Consider the following 11,195-nt stretch of genomic DNA (forward strand, 5'->3'; position numbering starts at 1 on the left):
TCAGCAATGATGTTGTCTATCAGTTGTTAAACAGTTATACAGTCTTTTCCAAACATTCAAGACAGCAGCCAGACTTCAGAAGACTCAATGTCCCAGCAAGTTCACCCAAATAGTCAGACTATGCAGTGCTCAGAGAAACTGCAAAAAACCCAAGAGCTACTTCTCAGACTCTACAGGCCTCACTTAGCATGTTACAAGATTGAACAATTGTTTGTTTGGAAGGGTTGCAGAAGAAAGCCTCTTCTCACTAAAAAGAACATGGCAGCACAGCCTAGGTTTGTAAAGCTGCATCTGAACAAAAGACTTCTGGAACACTGTCCTTTTGACACATGAGACAAGGACACCTCATATGAGGTCGCATTTACCTAATTTGAAGACATGGAAGGGACCAGATTGTAACATTTTCAAATTGAAAGAGGGTATCCTTTCCTATTCACGAGACTGCATATGAGCAGAGGGTTACTTTAAAAACCCTTGTTCTTTACTATTTTGATCTACTATGTAAATTTTGGGGGGGCAGAAAAAGAGGAGTCATTCAGGTCTTTATGTCTTTAAGACAGGCTTGTAGTCTGACCAACCTATTGGTTTCATCTGGTTTCATAGATAAGTACAGCTGAGTATCATCAGCATAACAATGGAAATTTATGCCATGCTGTCTGATAATGTTACCTAATGGAAGCATGTATAAAGTAAAAAGAATCGGTCCAAGCACAGAACCCTGAGGAACTCCATGACTTACTCCAACGTGTGAGGAAGATTCTTCATTTACAAGAACAAACTGGAATCTATCATTATATATTTACATGACTTTAAGACCCGGAAAGGACCATATGATTTTTTATGTCCCTGTAGGCCTACATGAAGCCTGAAAAATTAAAGAGGGTGCACTTTCTTTTTTTCTTTTTTCACATCTTTTCTTTTTGTCTTCTGTCCCACTGCAGGCAATGGACAAGCTGAGGTCAGAGCAGGACAGACTCAGTATGTGGGTTTCAAGTGACCCCCATTACATCCTTAATCAGTGTGGGGATATTTTGACAATGAACGAATGTAAAGAAGTGCAAAAGCAAACAAATGCATCAGAGAAGATGGCAAAGCTTTTGAAAATAATCATTGACAAAGGAGGAAATACCTGTCAGAGCTTCCTTGATATTCTGCGACAGAATCAAGGACACTATCAACAACTGGGGCAGTTTTTCAACCGCACAATTCATAGTGTGTAAATTCTTGTATTTGCCTCTTCGTAAAGTGAGCAAGTCTAAAATTGAATGAGACTTGTGGTGCGACACAAGTCATGATGGTATTGTAAAGTATTCCATTTACTGTGAGTACCCACACCAGGAGTTTTTATTTAAATATCTTTGGTCTTTTTCTTTGTGTAGGGAATGCTGGTGTTTCCCAGGCAGATTACACTGCCACAGATGGCAGCATAATATGTGCTGATCAATTCAGCGATGTCAACATAGATGGTTATATAAACCTCTCAGTTTCTATTAAACCGTCACAGGTACACGCAGGTAACATTTTGCTGTACTTCACAGTGTACACACCATTTTTAGAAAAAGTTTAGAAAATTCCAACAATGCAATAAAAGATTCACGCAAGTAAAAATATAATATTTGTATTTTTAGTGTCTTCACCAACTAACTTATTTGTATATAGAAAATAGAAACAAATTTAGTATTTGATGAACATACTCAAAAAAGTTGGGATAGAGCCATGTTAACTGTTGTGGTGCATCACCCTTCCTTCTAATTACACTTCTAAACATTTGGGAACTGTTGATACAAGTAGTTTTCAGGGGAAAATCCATCTATATGCTCAATATGTTGTCTGAATCTCCTCCTCATAATGTCCCATAAATCTTTCAATTGGAAACAGGTCTGTGAGCTGTGTAATATATTTTATGAAATAGTAAAATGTCTCACTTTGAACATATGATATGTTTTCTGTATCTCCAAAATGTTAGTTCATGAGATTTGCAAATCATTGCATTCGGTTTTATTCACATACGCAGCGTAACAACCTTAATGCTATTCAGGTAATGTTGGTCAGCAAAGACACTAAAAATATTTATTTTCCAGACTGATGTAAAGCTATTTAACACATTACAGATTTTAAATTTTTATTGCATTCATAACATTTTCTAACTTTTCTGGAGCACCCTCCTCAGGTTAGTAAACAACATTTATTTTATTGTAGGACAAGGTGATTTTTTGTACCGTATTCAGCAGACAGCCCTGATTGTTTAATTGGCCCACTCACCTCGCTCATGACAAAAAGCTTCCTGTTCACAGTTCTGCTGAACTATTCCTTTAACAGTTTGTAGTGTTAAAGATTTGATCCCATCAAACATTAAAAAGTAAAGAATCTCAGTTATCTCTGAACATGTACAGGAGGAAAGATCATTTTTGTAAGTTTAAAAGCTTAACACATACAGTCCTGTGGAAAAGCCTTGAGCCACCCTCATTTCTTTATATGGCCAGGAAAACAGGAAATAGCCGGGATCCTTGCTTACAAACATTACTGGAAGGGACAAGACTGCAATTAGCAGTTGTAAACATCATTAATAATTGGACAATTTTATCTTCTGTAAATTCTTGTTGACTCAATCATTAAATAACAATCATAAAAGTCCATTTCATAGATTTGTGATATAGACTTGTGGAAAATGTAAGCCAACAACTTTTTTGCCTGTGTTTTTGACATAGGTTGTGCTTTTCCTTTTTTTTATATGTGAATGTCAGCAGAATGGTGGTAATCTAAGTTTCACAGTACTTCATTTGTCATAATGCTCACAGTGAGTTTACAACCTGCCACATTTAACAGAAATGACACCTTCTGTACAAAACAAACCACCATCAAAATAGTGTTGGGATCTTAATTTCTCAGCATATTTGATTTAAGATTATTTTATTGTCAATATACACTACAGAGACTTCACTGCCTTTGGGACTTACAGGACCTCAGTCAGCTGATCCTACTGACCTGGGTCCAAATTAATGTTCTGCTCTTAGCATGACTGGGATATCCTTGGAATTTAAAAAATTATCCATGCATTATTTTGGTATTGTTGTCCTGTTGGTGATTGGTGAAGTGTACCATCTTGGCATCTTTGTTTAGCAGCTTGGGTCACCAAACAAACTGTGTTCAACATTATGCGTTATCTCTGTGATGATAATGCACTGAAACCTATCTATTGGTGCAGTCATTTAAACATGTGCAAACATATATGATAAAAAAACAACTTTTGTTTTCTTTCCAGGGCCCTGACATGGAAACGATCATTAAGCACAAGGTTGAGCTCATTAACAGCCTGATGGTAGATCTCTTCATTCTGCAGCATGTGTGCGCAAAGTGTATTGTCGCTTACAAACAATATCTGAAACAGAAAGTTTTGCCACCAGAAGAAGCCATTACCAACCATTGGTCATTGAAGCCATTGGTCAGGTGATTGGTAAAGGTGAAGTGACCTGTTCTCAGTTTCTTAAAGTTCTCAATGAGCCTGAGGTGCTTGAGACCTATCCACAGCTGAAAGACATTCTGAACATTGATCCTGAGCAATAACTGAGATCATGTTTAGACTATTACCTGTGATGTGTAAAGTTCTGACTAATTTCAGCATCAAGTTTCAGTTTGTATGTGTATTTGCTATACTGAGTAAAATACTAAAGAATATTGTTCAAATAAATGCTTCTTCTTTTTTCAAACATTTGTGTAGATCATCTCACTTAGTAATGCTTTCCAGCTGGTAAAATTAAACCTGTTGATTCAGTTAACCTCTTCAACCCTGCAGCCCCCGGTACTGGGGGCGGGAGGGGAACATCCGGTTTGATCCTGGCTCTGATGCAGTCTCACAAGTGTAAGCTTTATTTTTAAACCAAGATGCTTTTCACGCAGTTTGTAATTGAAGATAATTCAGTCAGTTCATTTTGGGCATGTCATTTATGAGCAGGAACCCCAGAAAGAGGCTGAACAGGATCAATTTGCATGATGGAACAATTGTTCTTTAAATTTGATGGAATTCTCCTTCATGGCAGGAGTAATGCAGAGTAATACAGTCTGAAGTTCAAAGCTGTTGTGCCACTTTATCAGCCACTTATATTAAGCAACCACTAGAGGGCACAGTTGAATAGGTTTTGTTTTTGATGTCTTTTGAGTTTGCTTGACATCACCAACTTCCAACTGTAAACATAAGTATGATTAAACTCACGAGCATTTTCAGTTCCACAGGATTTTCACAGGCGTTGGCTTCTCAGTTTTATCCAGGCCATAAATTTGTGAATGATACAGTTGCCAGTGATTTTGTCTAAACATTCCCAAAGTGCATACACGTGCTTCAGAGACTTTTTGCTGTTGCCCAGAATAGTTTTGCCTCTTGGTGACTGTTTCATGGATAAAGAATTTAATCTTTTTAAAAGAAAAAAAAGAGAGAAGAAAACTTGCATATGAGGTGAGATTGGGAAATAAGTTGAATTTAATTGTTTCCAGATCAGGGCGTGCAGGGTTTACCCAATCAGAGCATCCAGACCTCACACAGTCAATTTTGTTCACAATAGATGAACATGGACAGGATGACACAATATTTACTGCTCTTTCCCAGTAAATACTGGCAGGTGAAAATGCATGAGTTGACTCACACACATGCCTCTCCACCCTGGAGAGAAGTCTCGGGTGGTTGGCTGTGGACTGAGGAGAAGAAACACGGTGGCTTGAGGGTGCGTTTGGAATGGAAACAGTCTGACGCACTTGGTGGGTCATAAAACAGCAGCAGGATTATCGCCGGCCTGTGGGGGACGGTGAATGACACTCTTACTCCTCATGTGAACTGTGTGTCTGCCTCACAGCAATATGTTTTTCAGGCATTTTTACAGCTGTTAACCTTTTAGGAGGAAAAAAAGCACCCAACTGTGCATGATTTGTTGGGGTCACATGACATGAAGCTTCTGTCTTCTTTTTTTCAATCTGTTGATATGATGCATTTCCAAAAAAAACACACTTGGAAACTTATTTTTCGTTTTTTTTAAACTGCCAGTTGTGGTGTAATGACATTATTCTCGGCTTTGATTTCTCAGCTGATAATGTGAGCCCCAGAGATTTCTTGTTTTGTCTTATCAGCTTAATTTAATTTGTTAATTTACATGCACTTTTGAATTTCAGGCTTGTGACACATTCTAAAAGAGTTGCTGCACATTTTGCATCATCTTATTAAAAAATTAATCGAAATACCCAATGTCATCTTAAAGCAGTATAAACTGCTCTTAAATCTCAGTCATCAACTTTTCTGCATTAATGCTGCCATCACAGAAATGTAAATGAGCTTGAGCTAAGGACACTGAAACAGCTCCATACAATCACAGAACCGGGCTTTTGGATTTCTAACTGACTCTAACTAACAGTCTGAATGCTCCTTTTTCGTCTCCGTCTGGAGTACATAGCGCTCGATTATTGCAAAAGACAAAACTGATTGATTCAAGCGCAATTCACATTTCCAATGGGTCTATCCCAGATGCCTCAGAACCCAGATAAATTGATGCTGCATCTAGACAGAGTTAACATAAAGTTTCTTTTTTGGACAGTACTCTTTTAAGGGGCATTTGTTAATGTAAATGTGTATTGCAGTTTGTCAAAGATTTCCCACAGTAATACCTTGTCCATGTGGTTCTGTCAGCTCTTGATGCAGTGCCATCTAAGGGACTGAAGATCACTGGTTTCCAGCTCAAGCTTGCACCCTTGTCCTTTACACACTGAAATTCCTCTGGATTGGTCATTTATATTTTGCAATGTTGAAAGATAAATATGCTTATTCCTTCCAATCTTATTTTAGGAACATTGTTTTTAAATATTAAAACATTTTTTACAAACATTTTTCATTTTTACGTCATTACTAGGCTTAAATTGCCCCATTCCAACCTTTACTATAAAGTGTTGTACGCCTGAAATGCGAAAATGAAAGTATATTAACAAATGAAAAGAAGTTGTCAAGACAAAACATGAAATATGTTGGGTTCAAACTGAAATTAAATAAATGTCAAAGTAAATTTAGCAGACGTGTTTATTTATTTGTATATTCCATACATTAGGCCTTTTTTCTAATTTGGGATTGTAGCATTGTGTTCCAACAACATTGTCGGATTTATGACAAACAATGTAGTGTCTTTGTATGATATGTCGTCCTCCTCTATGTCATTAGCTGATGTCTAATGGATAGTTTGTTCATGAAGGAAATCAGGACCTATTATTAGTGTTCAAAGAATACGTGACCCTTAGTGGTCTTAAGAGCAACTGTCAGTGAGGTGTCAAAAAATCCATGTCACTGTATTTTATTCATCAATGTATTTAGTCTTTTTTTAAAAAAAAACCTTAACAAGTAATGTTGTTGCCAAAACCCAACCAAGAAGTAACAGAAGTGTTTCAGTGAATGGTTGATATGTTACTGAACAAAACTCAGAAGTAAAGATACTGTTGCTGTTGAACGAGTGCACCATTGTCAAAAGTGTTCCGTGTTATCAGTAGACCCATCCTCCCTCCTTTCTCTGGAAGAAGACTTTGCAGCTTGAAAAGGAAACATTCAAAAATGACATTTGCTCAAATGTGGACATCAAAATGAGTCATATTTCCATCCTCAAGTCTTTAGGGGCAGTAGTTTTGAGAACTCAACTATGGGTTGTTTTAACTATGAACTGGTGATATATTTAGTCATTTTGATTTGAGGACTTGTTGGATTATGATTGTAGGACCTGACTAAGACCTGGCATGCATGGAATAACTATAAACAACATAAGACATTAGCAAGCCCTGTTGTTCTACTTCTCCCATGCCGACCTGACAAGGGACATTTTTCACATGCCACTGCACTGCTAAGCTTTCGAAACATGACCCCCTTTGCCACCCCACCCCCCCTATCAGGCAGACAGTGAATGCAAGCCGGTGGTGGAAAAGAAGTATCTGTTACACAGGCAAGAGTTCAATTCAACAGTATTTGTTTTAACAGAAGGCTATTATGAGACACGCTCTTCTTCTTTTAGTTACAAGGGTTTCCAGGCATGTCAAAAAATCAGAGTGGACAGAAAAAGGACAGAAAAAGGCTTGCAGTTTTTATTCACTCTCATTACATTGTATAAAGACTGATGCTGAATGCAAGAGTCTCCTTTCATTGTGCTTCCAGAGACATTGTTTGAGATGTCTGTATAAAAATACATCCTTTGTGGTTTATCAAAAAAATACAGCAGGAAAAGGAAAACTCATCACTAGTTTTGGCATTCAGCTTTTTCACTGAACCGGGAGAACGAAATGATTAGGACAAGAGCAGTTACATTTTCAGTTCCCACAAATAAGTATCATTCAGTTTTTTTTATTTTAGATTTATTCTCTGTCATTAAACTGAGGAAGATGATTCCCTCAAAACAAGAGCAATACTCAGACACCAACATGTGTCATGTTGGCAGCCCAGACATGCCACCTGGCAGTCCTGTTTATTTACAGACTGTCATATATACAGTTACATTGATTATCACTATATTTAAGTTGTCAAAATCACTTTTTTGCTTTTTCCTTTAGCAGTGGAAAACTTGAGGACTAAAAAGAATTGCAGGAACATACAGAGAATGAAGCCTCATTCTGTTGATTCCCTTAGCAGAGACAGACAAAGGAAAAGAGTAAATATTGGAATTATGCCAAGCAGATAAGCATAAACACAGTTGCTGAGTAACACATCTTGACAAGGTTATATTCAGCTGAACAAGGTTTACCACCAGCCTAACAGAGCTATGTTCCGATATTATGACTGATACAAGTGCACGCACAAACACACAATAGTTTTTACAAAAGGGTGTTCAAAATCGTTTTTTCTTACTGACTCTCAAAAAACTTTCAGACATTTTTTAACTCATGGTCCTATCTTGGTTAACATCTATCTTCATCGGCCAGCGTGCAGTGTTTGTGATTCACCATGGCAAAAGATCACGTTTAAAGGTTGGTATAATGACGTAGTTCATGGAAGAATTTACATTGTAAACTTAAAACAACTCTAAAGAAATGTTTCACCCTTAACACTATGTGCTTTCAACTCGGTTGGCTTTAAGTACACTGAATTTTGTCATGCCCCTTCTGAAGCCATTTTTGTGGCCTCTTCAACGTAACAACAGACATTACATCCCACAACTGAAGGGGGAGCCAAAGAGCAAACAATGAAATAAATATTAAGAGATTTCCAGATAATTATCTTTAAAATAATTTTTTTAAGGTTTTCAGAGTGAAACAATTATTGGTTTTGTACCCCTCACAAAATAAGCCTTGCTGCTTTTAAGCCCCATCAGCACTGTTATTTTCCTTGAAAGAAACCCACTTTTATAGTAGTGTCTGACAGAGTAAAGTGCTGCTGTTTCACAAAAAAGTTTTAGAAATTGTGCAACCCTAGTTAAATTGGGACGCCTACTTTTCCTGTCAGGTGGGTGTGAGGTGATGAGAGGATCCAAATGTAGACAGAGAGCAGGAGGTAGGAGATGAACTAAACTTGGTTGATATAAAACAATGACGAAAGGTGTGGCCAAACTGGCAACCCTTACCTAAACTGTGTAATAGCAAAACCGTAACAAATACCAAAAAACAGATAACTATAACCAAGAACATGAAGCACAAACCAGGAATGAAAGACTACTGAAGACTACTGACCCAAGTAAATGACAAAAGCAAACATGAATGTTACTATGACAGACAAGTCGAGACGATACAGGTAACAAAAAAAAATCCTAATAGAAACAAGTGACTGAACAAGAAAGCAGATGAGAGACAAAATCCAGAAAACTAAAGACATGAAAACCAAAACCAAAAGAATGCAAAGTAACATTTCCAGTCTTTTGTTGACTCATTCCAATTCATGGGGATAACTCATAATGAGCTAATATTTTCACTTTTCAACCTTTCATCATACTATGTAGTTGTAATAATTTGTTATTGCTTTAAAATTTTGTCAATAAGAAATATACTGAACCTTATGGTACAAAATACAGTATTTGTCTTCTGATAAGGTGAGAGGTGTATTTGATACTTTTTATTTCATACTTTTTTTTAGCTATTTATCTGCTCCAAATTTCACTTAAGTTGAAAACAAAGTAGAGGTTCATGCAGCCCATCGCTAGCTTTAGAAACAATGAGCTGGGCTGACAGGTGTCACTGCCCGGTAAGATTCATGTGCAGCCTGTCACACTGTAGGTAATTTCACTTGAGTGACGTGTCTTGGAGATACAATGACACAGTCCCACTTCTACTGAATACACATGTGCTCCCACTGAGCCAAAATGACACCTCTTGGCGTAAATGTGTACAGAAATAGCCTTGAGTGGAAAATGAAGTGACATGGACACCCTGAGCAATTCCCAGGCCTCAAAAGGAAATCCACTTGGATTTGTTTCTGACACAGAGGTGTAAACTGCAACTATGTGGCATAGTGCTTCTCATTCTCAACTTCTATTAAGTGGACTATTTACGTGACACATTTTTATTGACACTTAATGTTCATCCATCCGCCTTACTTTAAGCCTATCCCTGCTGTCAGCGGGCAACAGGCGGGGTACACCGTGGACAGGTCTGTAGTCCTTCACAGAAACAAATGAGACAAATAACAATGCAAACTCATTTGGTCAATTACTCCTTGGTTCAATTTGGAATCCCCATTCAACCAAGACATGAATGCTTTTGGAGGACAAGATTAAACCAGAGCACCCAAATGGTGGGCAAAACATGCAAACACCAAACCCCAGCTTTTGCTGTGAGGTGCCAGTGCTAACCACTGTGCAGCTCACACCTTCTGTAAGCATATGTAATTATGTGCATGTTCACAATTGGGTAGGATAGGAGAATAGAATGTCCATGAACAGCTTAATTGGGCTGTTCAGTAGTTATGCTTATATCTGTTGTCTCATAAGTTTCTGCCCCTCTCGATGTTATGTGTTACCAAATCAGCCTTGTGACAATACCAAAACAATCCTTTTTCTTACATCCGCAGGATCTCAAGAACTGCATAAAGCCAGCTGATAGAAAGATACCCAGGTGGAATTCTTTAATCTTTTTGAGCAACAGTTGGCTGAGTTCAACTATTAACAGATGTTTTAGGTCAAGATGCTGGAATGTACACTTAACAGCCACAACGTCAAAATTCACTGACAAGAAAGGTGAATAACACAGATCAAACTGTTCCAAAATCTGACACAGCATTAATGATCTGGTTCCAGGCAATACTGACTTACGGAGTATTTGGCAGGTGCTTTCAGTGCTTCTCTGTGAGGTTGTTGATTCCAAGACAGTGTGGAAGTAAAAAACGTTTACTGGCCAAACACTGATAGATCCTAACGTGGTTGATCACATAAAATGTGAAAAGAAACATCTCCAGATTGAAAATAAAAGCAAAAAAAGGGTGAATTAAGGTGACAAAATTAATTGCCACTATAGAACTAAAGTAGGTTTTTTTGTGTCCCGAGTGAGAATTAAAACTTGCTCTGCTGAGCCCTAGCTATGAAACCAAAACCACATAATCAAAACTGCTTGCCTTCATTACTAAAGGTTGGGACAGTAATCAAACAGGAAGTTGACTGTAAAATTTATGGGATGTGGTAACTGATGTTTCAGCTACACTTCATGAGTAGGTCATAAAATTGTCAGAGCTCATTTATGGCCAAGAATGAATATGACCAACAAAATCCATCCCATCCAACCAGTCGTGTTTGGGTCAACATATGGTGATTGGGGCAATATGTTAATAACAAAAATCATCAACCTTGAAAAGCAAAGTCATTGTGTAGCTTTTGTATGATCGAGATAAGTGGTTCCTTTTTATGTGTCCAGAAAAGAAACTGTTCATGGACTGGCTGAAATGTAAAACTCTCTGTTGGGATGAAAGAGGTGCGTGACAGAGCAGCTGACATTGCCACCCAAGACACCAACAGGTAGCATGGAAAAAAACTTGTACAACATGACAGTGCATTCATAACAATTCAATAATTACAGAATGAAGCAATGCCTGCTTCCATTAACGCTGGTTCCAACATCTTAATATTCAAAGACAAAGATATCCTGATGAGTAACAGAGAATGGAACATGTGCATTGCAGACAGGGTGGATCAAAGACGGCCATTGGAAGATTTAAAGCTTCAAAAAAGGGCTAATTAATTTATGATGGTTGACTTTATTTTCAGACTTTC

This window comes from Leuresthes tenuis, unplaced genomic scaffold (assembly GCF_036924035.1).
Source record: "Leuresthes tenuis unplaced genomic scaffold, fLeuTen1.0.hap1 SCAF_12, whole genome shotgun sequence".
In the NCBI taxonomy this organism is placed as follows: domain Eukaryota; kingdom Metazoa; phylum Chordata; class Actinopteri; order Atheriniformes; family Atherinopsidae; genus Leuresthes; species Leuresthes tenuis.